This window comes from Macrotis lagotis, chromosome 1, assembly GCF_037893015.1.
Source record: "Macrotis lagotis isolate mMagLag1 chromosome 1, bilby.v1.9.chrom.fasta, whole genome shotgun sequence".
Lineage (NCBI taxonomy): Eukaryota > Metazoa > Chordata > Mammalia > Peramelemorphia > Peramelidae > Macrotis > Macrotis lagotis.
This window is the reverse complement of record NC_133658.1, coordinates 824,521,260-824,531,900: the sequence shown is the minus strand read 5'-3', so window position 1 is coordinate 824,531,900 and position 10,641 is coordinate 824,521,260.

The following is a 10,641-nucleotide window of genomic DNA, read 5'->3' as shown; positions in this document are numbered from 1 at the left end:
TCTGTTTGGAGGGATAAATTGAAGATTCATTCATTAGGTTTTTCTCTTGATGTGGGTAATGAAACTATTATTTTCTATTATTAAATTAGATTCAGGTTTTTCTTTTCTATTTCCTCACTCAGAACCAGTCCTCCTGGTCAGTTGGCCAGGCCATTCAGGACATTCTGGATTGACAGATGATATTGCTTAAAGTCTCCAGGTTCATGTAGTGATCTTGGGTGAGACCCTACCCAACTAGAAGAATTACATTTACAGACTATTCTAGGTGAATTCTTGCCCTTAGGAAATAAGCCCTGGTCCTTGGAACACTCTAACAGAATTTAGGGTGACCCAATTCATGAAGGAGAAAGCCAACTAGACAGGTCTGGGTAGAGATGGATTCCATCCAGATTGGTGTAGGTAGCTTAATCCCATTAGCCCACCCCCCCTCATTAATATGCTCATACCCTCATTGTTCACCAATTGTTGATTTTCACCTCCCAAGGGAACCTCCTTTTCCAAAGGTCTTCAAGCATTTCAGGATAACCATGGTTTTGTCTTTGGTTACCAAGACAGATCACTGATCAACAATTTATTATTTGCCTAATTAAATTAGCTAATTTATTCATGACCCAGAAACTCATTCATCACTGATCCACTTGATCTATCTATCCTTGCTGGCTATCATTCCCCATGTCTTTTCCCTTTTGTGCTTAAAGGGCCATCTTGAGGAGGCCATCTTACAAAAGATTCCTCTTCTTTTTCCTTCTTAACTGAAGTCTGTTCAATTGAAACTGTTTTCTCCAAAGTTGCCAATGGTCTCTTTTTGTCTTCACTTCCAAATTTTCTCCCTTCCTCCACCCATTGAGAAGGCAAAAAAGTATGATTCCCATCATACATATGAAGTCATGCCAAACAATTTTCACATTAGCCATGTTGTGGGGGGGGGAGAAAATAAAGTGAAAAAAATACACTTCAATCTATACTCAAGTTCATCAGTTCCCTCTCTGGAAGTGGATAGCATTTTTCATGAGTCCTTTTGGGTTGTCACACAACCAACAATCTGTTGATCGCCTTTTCTTAATCCTCATCTTTATCTCTCTGCAGCCTTTGACACCATTGATCAGTCTTGACCTTAATTCTCTCTGGGGTTTGGGGAAACTTCTCTCTCCCCGTTATCCCACCTGACCACTCCTGCTGGGTTTCCTTTACTGGCTCTTCATTCAGGTTATGCTTCCTCACTGTCCATGTGAGGCTCTCTTCAGACTTTTTTTTTTTTTAGGATTTTGCAAGGCAGTGGGGTTAAGTGGCTTGCCCAAGGCCACACAGCTAGGTTATTATTGTCTGAGGCTGGATTTGAACTCAGGTACTCCTGACTCCAGGGCCAGCGCTCTATCCACTGTGCCACCTAGCTGCCCCCCAGGTCTTCTTCTTCCTCTACACTATTTCACTTGATGATCTCATGTGGATTCAATTATTCTCCATGTCCTTCCTCTGAGAGGATCATTAGATTAAGTTCCTAGAAAACAAGCACTATTTTTTTTGTCTTCTCCGGGACTTAGCACAATAGCACGGAAATCCTTTGCTCTTGACTGAGCAAAATTCTGAAGTGGGAAGGAATAGGATCAAAAGAAGTCAATCATTCAATATCCACTTAGCACCTATGTCGAACCTGGTATTGTGCTTTTTGGGAAATAGAAAGGAAGGGGAAGGATGCAAGTAGAGAGGGCAAAGGAAGACCTTAGGGATGACTTAGAACTCCTGTGCCCTCAGGGAAGGAAAAGATGGTTGATGATGCTACATTCTGAAGGACTGAGAAACTCAGGTCAAATGGCCTCAATTATGATAAAAATAAGCTAAGTCAAGTGATTGCTATATAACACACATTATATGTACTAAATGCTAGAACTATTAATACAATGTTAATAAGGCAAATCCTGCCTTGAAAGAGCTTTCAATTTTTTTTAAAAAGACTGTTCTGTAGTTCTCCAGCCAGGAAGTAGAGTATTCAGGCCAGATTCCCCCTCATTTCAGGTCCCACGGCTGATTTCCAACTTGTGCTGCGTTGGCCTAAGACAACTAGGGAAGTTACTCTTCCCTACCCCATTGCCCCCTCACAATGATCATCATATTGGTGCCAGACTTAGTGGGAACACCAAGTCAGCTTCAGCCCCCTGGCAAGTCAGACCTCATGTTTCAAGGGATCCTCCAGGCTTCCACCAGCAGGAACTTATATTCTAATGGGAAGTAAGAGGAAGACAACACAAAGGGGCAGTTGGAAAGGGAAGGGAAGGGAGAGAAAGGTACTCCTACAGAGAGGGATCAAGAAAGAGAAGAGGGGGAAAGGATTGGAACAGATGTTGCAGAGATTCAGTAAGGGCAGAGAAGATTGCCAAAGATCAAGGTGACGTTTAAATTAACAAATTTGTAATTAGGCAAGTAATTTCATGGGTTTCTCCAGCAACTACCTTCAGTCCTGGAGCAGGATGAGAGAAATTAGATGGTATGAGATAACAATAGATTTGCATTGTCAGAAATGGTGAAATTTCAATATTTGAACTCAAAAGTGGGTTTAGAGGCAAGTGAAGCCCAAATGTGGGAGATGAACTGAATAAATAAGCATGGTATGGGTAATATTATTTGCTGTTCAATCTTGTTCAACTCTTCACGACTCCATTTGGAGTTTTCTTGGCAAAGATACTGGAGTGGTGTTCATTTCTTTCTTTACAAATGGTGAAACTGAGACAAACAGGGTTAAGTGACTCGCCCAGGGTCACACAGCTAGTGACTGCCAAATTTGAACTCTGAACCTTCCTGACTCTAAGTCCAACACTATACCCATTTCACCACCTAGCTGTGCAGTCACCTCAGTGTTGAGGAAAGAGTAGGATCTTTGATGTGGAGAAATATTAAGAGATGCTGGGTTTTAAAGTGTTGGCCTAGACCAGTGTGAAAGAGGTCATTTAGCGCTAAGGAGATTGGGGTTATTGGTGTAACTGTTGAAGTTTCCAAGGATGGTGGCAGATAATGGGATGCAGAGGTAAGTTGTAGGACACTAAAGTGAGTGAGAAAATTGGGGGTCTATGAAATGAAGTCAGCAGTCCCTAAGATATTTTTTTGTTTTCCCCCTTTTGCTCTAGTTCTTTTACAGCTTGACTAATATGAAAATATGTTAAATGTGATTTTACATTATAACCTACATCAGATTGTTTGCCCCCCCCAGGGGGGGGGGCTTGGGGAGGAAAAGAGAGGGATGGAAAAATGTGGAACTGAAAAGCTTGCAAAAGGATTAAAGTTTAAAACTTTTTTTGCATGTGAGTAGAAATTTTTTTTTAAGTGATAAGACTTCTTTCAATATAAATCTTTAAATAAAAGGTTATGACCATAAAATAAAGCACACTGGACTCATCAGAAGCCAAAAGCCAGGGTGCCAAATGCCACTCTGGTAGGGTCTGTATTTCTCCTACTCCCCTAGAGCCTCCATTTTCATTCAGCAGTAATATCCCATTGGATGGAAATGAGAGGAAATGAGGAAAAAAGAGATTTAACAATTTTGTTTCCCAGATTATTACTTGAGAAATGAGTTTTCAGCCTCCAAGCTTTGTCTAAATCTTAGTTCTTGTCATATCCTACCTACCTCATTATTATACTTATCTGCAGATATCTTAATCAACTATTGTCACAAATATAAAGCAGTCCCATAACATTGAATAAACCATTAATGAAAATTTTAAATGACAAAATTTAACTCAGATACAATGGATAGCATTGGTAAAAACTTATTAGAGAAAAGATCTTACAAAGTTTGAATGAGTCTGTACCCTAGTGCCAACTACTTTTTAAAGTGCTGTTTGTGTTCAAATGTTTGAGATTGAGCTGGGGATGGAATTTATCATGAATTTGTTGTTTCTTGTCTCTAAAAATAATCAACTGGGGTGGCTAGGTGGTGCAGTGAATAGAGTACTAGTCCTGAAGTCAGGAGAACCTGAGTTCAGATCCAGCCTCAGACACTTAATTGCCTAGCTGTGTGACCTTGGGCAAGTCACTTAACACCACTGCCTTAAATAAAATTTAAAAATAATCAGTTTAAAAGGGGGACAGATAACACCTGTGAAATGAGAATTCGACAAGGAAAAAATTCCTATCTGCTAAACCTCAGTTTTAGTTTGGAGAAGCTTCCTCTATGGCTTGCATGGTAGATTTTGAAAATATGGCATCAGAAACAGTTAAAACTGTAGTCTACTGTCCTTATCCAAACAGAAAATTTGCTGGCAGCTAAAATGTGGTAACCACCTCGTTACCTAGGTAAATGAGGGATCGTGGAATGGCCAATGTAGTCTTGGCACTGAAGCCGAAGCCGTTCTATTTTCCATATAAAGTGCATTCTCCCAGGCCTCCTCAGGTATAGCTTTGAGGCAAGGGGTTGAGGACAGGTGGCTGTTCCATCTACTTCAGTTCCTGGTTCCCCTCTAACTGTAACACCAAGCCAGCTTGGTGCTCTTCTCTTGTGTCCTTGAAGTACTCACCAATGCCAATCTTTTATGGGCAATAGGGTGTGTAGTGTAAAAACAACTTGCCCGGCCAACTTTTGGGAATAGATGCCAAGTTTCTCAAGAGCTGGCTCATGTCCTGTACTTTCCCCTAGCAAATGGCTTAATGTCACCCCCTTCAGGTTTCCAGAGTTTTCCTCTCCCTCTGAGGGCTCCTTACTTTCTCAACCCCCAGTAGATTTTGGAGATAAACTGACAAGTAAGGGACACTATCATTAACTTACCAAATATATTGTTTAACTATGTCTGTATACTTTTCATGTATTTGTGATGATTCATTGGCTCAAAGCAGAACACTTCTGGTTCTACTAGACATGCTGAGTTATCATTTACAAAGACAATGACTTCTGGAGGAAGACCCCTTTATTTTGGATGTGGTTCCCTGACTTTCACTCTAAATGAAACTTTAAACAGCTGAGATTCTGTGAGCAAATCCCTGACCCAGACATGCACCAATGGTTTAGCATTAAACTTACCGTGAGAAAATCTTTGGGAAGGCTAGGGATGAGCTGAGACAATCATATTTTTGACTGGCAATATCCAAGGAGTAGAGCTTAGTGGATAGGATGGACTTGGGAGTGTGACCTGGGCAAGTCACCCCAAGTTGACTTACAGCACCTAACTGTGACCTCATAGTTGTGAGGATAAAATGAGCTTAGTAAGTGTTTTGCAGTCCTTAAAGTGTACCACAAATGTGGAATTCTAACAGTAGAAACTCTCTGAACTTGTTTTTCTCATCAGTAAAATGAAGAAAGTAGATGACAACCTTTAAGGTCCCTTTCAGGACTAATTCTATGATTCTATTATTGGTTTAGACTTAGGGGGAAGAATTTTCATTACAAAAGAAGCTAAAAGGCACAATGACTTGAGATCACAAACTTCTTGTAAATGCCAATTTATTAGCAGAAAAATGCATTGGATCTACAATCTCAGTCTTTTACTAATCACCATTATCACAAGACAAAGATGGATATCATTTAAATTCAGATAGAAGCTGAAGTTCTTTTTCCTTAAATTAACCAGAAAATAAAAACAACACCACACAACCATTTGTTTTTACATAAACATTGAAGTTTGTTATTTCCCTTGAGAACTAAAATTATACTAGACTGAACCTTCAAAAGATTAAAACAATGCCATCTCCCATATACAATCAGATTCAATGCAAAGGGAAAGTATGTCATTTAGCCTTTTGCCACTTTATAGTCTAGTCAAAAATAGCTATAAGGAAAGCCACCTCAATATGAGCTGTTTTTCAGTCATGGCTACAGAAAAGTCAATGTCAATACTTTGGGGTATATGCAATAGTCACACAGGCACATATACACACACATGCACACACACAAAAAGTTCACACAATTTGCACAGTAGCCCAATTTTAAAGTCCTTTAAAAAAAAAGGCCACAACTGTAAAGAGAATTAAGATTAGCCACTCTGATGTAACATTCCAAATAGTCATTTTTTAAAAAGACTCATCTGCTATAACTTAAGTTACTTCCCATCGCATTAGGAAGACATCTAGGCATCTCTGTGACACCAATCCCCAGGATGCATAAATATGGTGGAGTGGCTATCTAGTCAAAAAATATATTTTCTTTAAAAACAAAAAGAAATATGATTATATGATAGAAAATAATCCCCATTTTATTTTTTTTAGGCTTTTGCAAGGTAAATGGGGTTAAGTGGCTTGCCCAAGGCCACACAGATAGGTAATTATTAAGTATCTGAGGCCAGATTTGAACTTATGTACTCCTGACTCCAGGGCTGGTGCTCTATCCAATGCACCCCTAGCTGCCCCAATAATCCCCATTTTAAATAAAATTATATAAAAACTAAAATGTAGGCTTTAATAGATCTACTATCATCAATAAGCATTAACTGAATGTCCACTGTATGCAAGGGATAGAATCAAAACAATCTGAGGGCTATAGGCGATTCACTTTAAATAGGATTTCCTCAAAAAACTTAGAAACAACCCTTATGACCAGTAATTGGAGTGTGGGTAAATATATTTATCTCTATAAAAAGATACTATTGTCCCATTAAAAAACATGCCTGAAGAGCGCCAAAAAAAAAAAATAATGAAGATATACAAAGTAGGGAAAGTAGAAATACATTCACATAAACTCTGGTTGAATAAAAAAAAAGTTAAGAAACCTTTTAAAGTTCATAATGAAAAAAATAAGAGGTATCAAAGTACTATTTTGTTTACATTTATACGATTTAAATTTTTCAACCAAAGTGTTTGGATTTCATGATTTTATTCCTCCTGCTCCTAGTTTATATTGTTAAAAGACTTAAATTTGTAATAAAATTATTTTAGAAAAAAAGAAAAGATACAAGCAATCTATCAGATATCCAGTATCAGCTTTTTATTTATTCCTAAGAGATTTCTCTGGATGAATTAGACACTTATTTTTGATTTTTAAAATACTTTTTCATTGGACAAACATCTGAAAAGTTGATTAAATGGTTTAAGAAAGAAAATCTGAAAATTATTTATAAAATGTTCTTTAAAAACTTCATTATGAATGGAGTGAAGTATTAGTTTTGAAAGTGTGCAAATTAAGTGTTTGGCAGCATTAGTTCTGCCCCCTCTTTAAAAATGATATGACTAGCCCATTAAAAAAGCTGATTTCCCCTCACATAAAACTTTTTTTCCCAAAGGCATTTTAAAATGAAAAAAAAATTATAGGATAATCTTAACTTTAAGATGTTACTTGATTTTTTTTTTTTTAGGTTTTGCAAGGCAAATGGGGTTAAGTGGCTTGCCCAAGGCCACACAGCTAGATAATTATCAAGTGTCTGAGGTCACATTTGAACTCAGGTACTCCTGACTCCAGGGCCAGTGCTCTATCCACTGCGCCACCTAGCCAACCCAAGATGTTACTTGATTTCGACCCATTTACTTTTTTTTAGAACTAAACAAGGAATTCCAAAATAATGTATATGTACTTTTTCACCCTATAACTAACATCTTTTCTTTATCAGAAAATGTAGTTGTTAAAAACTACCATATGTATAATGGTTGGTAGGATGTCTGCCCATAGGATCCATGAAGTTATTTATTTAGGAGAAAGCAGGAAAAGGTTAGTCATCTTTGTTCTAAGAAGCAAGGCAGATCACTGCACTTACATGTCTACATACCTCCTGAGATTAGAATTGTGACTCTACCACCAACCTGAACTACACTAACCAGTATTATAAAACTAATGACTCTAGATACAACCAGTCTAAAAGGTCATTTTTTAAAAAGTTCATTGCCTGAAAATTCTTTAGTAGTTCTTCCTATGGTTAATGTAAGTGTTAAAGTGAATATCAGTAGTGTAAAGAGCTGTTACTAGAACTATGGGATATAGTTTCCATGTAGAATAAAAAATGTATTTGTCTATACCCTGATTTCTTTTAGGCCCATACCCTTTGAGGAAGATGCTTTGGAGATGCAAGACTGGACTGGACTGAACTGACCAATGCAAGATTATTTCATATAGCCTTTTATGCCTTTGGTCTCTGAGTTCAAATTGATTTACATGGCTTTTGTAATACAAATTTAAAACTGATGCTAAACAAGTACAAGTATTCTAGGATACAAATGACTGAATTTCTGATGCCATGTACAGATAGAATTTTGAACAGTTCTTAGGTGTAAAAATCCGTGCTGATTTAAGAGTTAATAGACAATTCTGAAAAATGAAAAATGAAAAATGAAAAACCTCTGGGTAGATTTATAGATTCAGGATCCAAGTTGGTTGAATATATTAAAGGAATTCATGTATAAATTCCTTTGGCATTTTAAAGCTGTCCATTGCCACAGCTTATCCTTTTAAAACGACTATTTGGGATGACAAACCCAACCTCCTTTGGAGGAATTTAATTCCTGAACTCACCTTTTTTAGGGGTGCTTTGACCCTGTGGTCTCATTATACCTCTGGGGTCTTTTTTCATCCATGTGATTTTCCAGGTTATGATCTACAGATCATTGAGGGTGACAGATTCCAGACAAATCAGAGAACTATGGTCTGAAAAACACTCAAGTTAGTGATAGCATCTGTGGGGCCTGATATCCAGGACTAAACTGCACAGGCAATTTTCCCAGGAAAGAAAATAGTTGGTTATTTAACCTTCAGAGAAGAAGAGAAGCAAACAGGTAATCAAGAAAATTGGGAGGAAATTGGATAGAAATTACTCAATAGTAAATGAATTATTGCCCCCAACCAGCCAACAGTCATTCTGGGAATTTGGCTCCTGAAATTTCTTTGCTGAAGAGAAGCACTTCTCAAGGTAGTGAGCAAAATCTTTTATTTGAAAGGTGGTACAGGAAATATATGGCTCTTGAAGTTAAGAGCTTAGCCTTCTGAAGACCACCACTTAAAATAAAAAAATTCACTTTTCTTAGTGTGCTTGGTAAACCAAGGTGCTAACTTGACTCAAAAGGGGCAAGAGAAGGCTTCACTCACAGCTTCAGTTCAAAGTAAAAATGCCCAGGTTGTGGCACACATGTTGGAGGATCAGATAAGAGGCTCACCATAGATTCTGGAAGGGATTTCTGCATCGTAGAGAGCCCAGGGAAATTAAATGCAGAGGCAGGATTTGAATTTCGACTCCAGAACTGGGGCTCTTTCCACTGCCTCCAGCTGATTCAGTGGTACTATGGGTAGCGACAGAACAGACTAAATTCTATCTTCTAGCATTCTATTTCTCAGCATGAAACAAAGAAAGCTAAGAGACATCCTTTATAAATATCCTATGTTTAAAAAGAAAAAAAATCTGAGAAAGCCTCCAAAACAAGGCAAAAGCTCCAGAAGAACTACAATGAAATGATATACATAATTCAACCTACTCAAAGTATCCACGTGGTAGAAAAGATCTATTGAACTTGGATCTTTGGCCTTTAGCTGAAGGGGGGTGGGGGGGAGAGAAGCAATAGGAAGACGGACAACAGTGGATTTAAAAGGATAAAAGAGAATTCTCATCTCCAACTCTGTTGCAGAAAAGACAAATTCCAGCTAAGTCTGTTGGCTAAATAAACATCCACTGCTGCTAGTACACAAAGCTGCAGTTTCAATTTCTGTCACCATTTAGAACTTAACTCAAGTTTGGTTTTGTTCATTTTTTTTTTTAAATCTGCTTTAAAGCTTCAATGAAAGAAGTTTACTAAATAAGTTATTTAATGTGGAAATTTTTTTCAGAATAAAACCATCTGCAAGAAAGTAATTTTGAATATGAAAACCTACCAGTTAGGGAAAGTAAAACAGAAACTTTTAAAACCATAATCTGTATGCAAACTAAACTTATTAAGGGTAACAGCAAATACCATTTAGGTACTTTGTTGGGCTATGGCAATCAATTAGCCCTTTCTAATTGATGTTCTATGGAAATCTCTCTTAGAACTTTGAACCAATCTACCCTTTGGGGTCAAGGAAAAAGTTGGGCACAGAAGTACATATTCATCCTATAAATGCTGCTCAATTGAGTTTGATAAAATATTTTTCTGGAAGACACAATACTAATTCAAGACCAGTCACACAGATGCCTATGGAAAATATATTTTTGAACAAGATTATTACTTTTAGCTATAAGGAACATTTTAGTATGTATGAATATTGCTCAGAAAAGGGCTTAATTCAAAATTTTAAAAAATTCCTCTTGAAAGATTGTCTGGATAATTGCTATGTTTCATATGTGCATGCTTTGCATTTCTCCACTATATGCTCTTTCTTCCCCATCTCTGTATTTGCCTGAATATATTATCCCCAACCAAATAGCAGAGACTAGTTGAAAACTGGGCAGAGGAAAGGGCAAGACTAGAAAATTCATTTGCTATAATGGAAAAAAAAATGGACAGAAATGGAGGCAGTTCTTCAGAATATCAGTGGAAGTTCCCTTCTCAGTCCTGGAAAAATGAAAAAAAGGGACCAAATTATCCCACAGATATTCATAATAGGGCCAAGACTAAAGCTGATCATTTTCTCAAAAGGGAATTTTCTAGGAATTCTTCAGCAAAGAAAAATGGGAAGGAGAGCAAATAGAAATGGAACCTAAACTCCATTTAAGTGTTTGCTTTTAAGATTGTTCTAGCAATATCAATGTCAATGAATGCCATTTTTTTCAA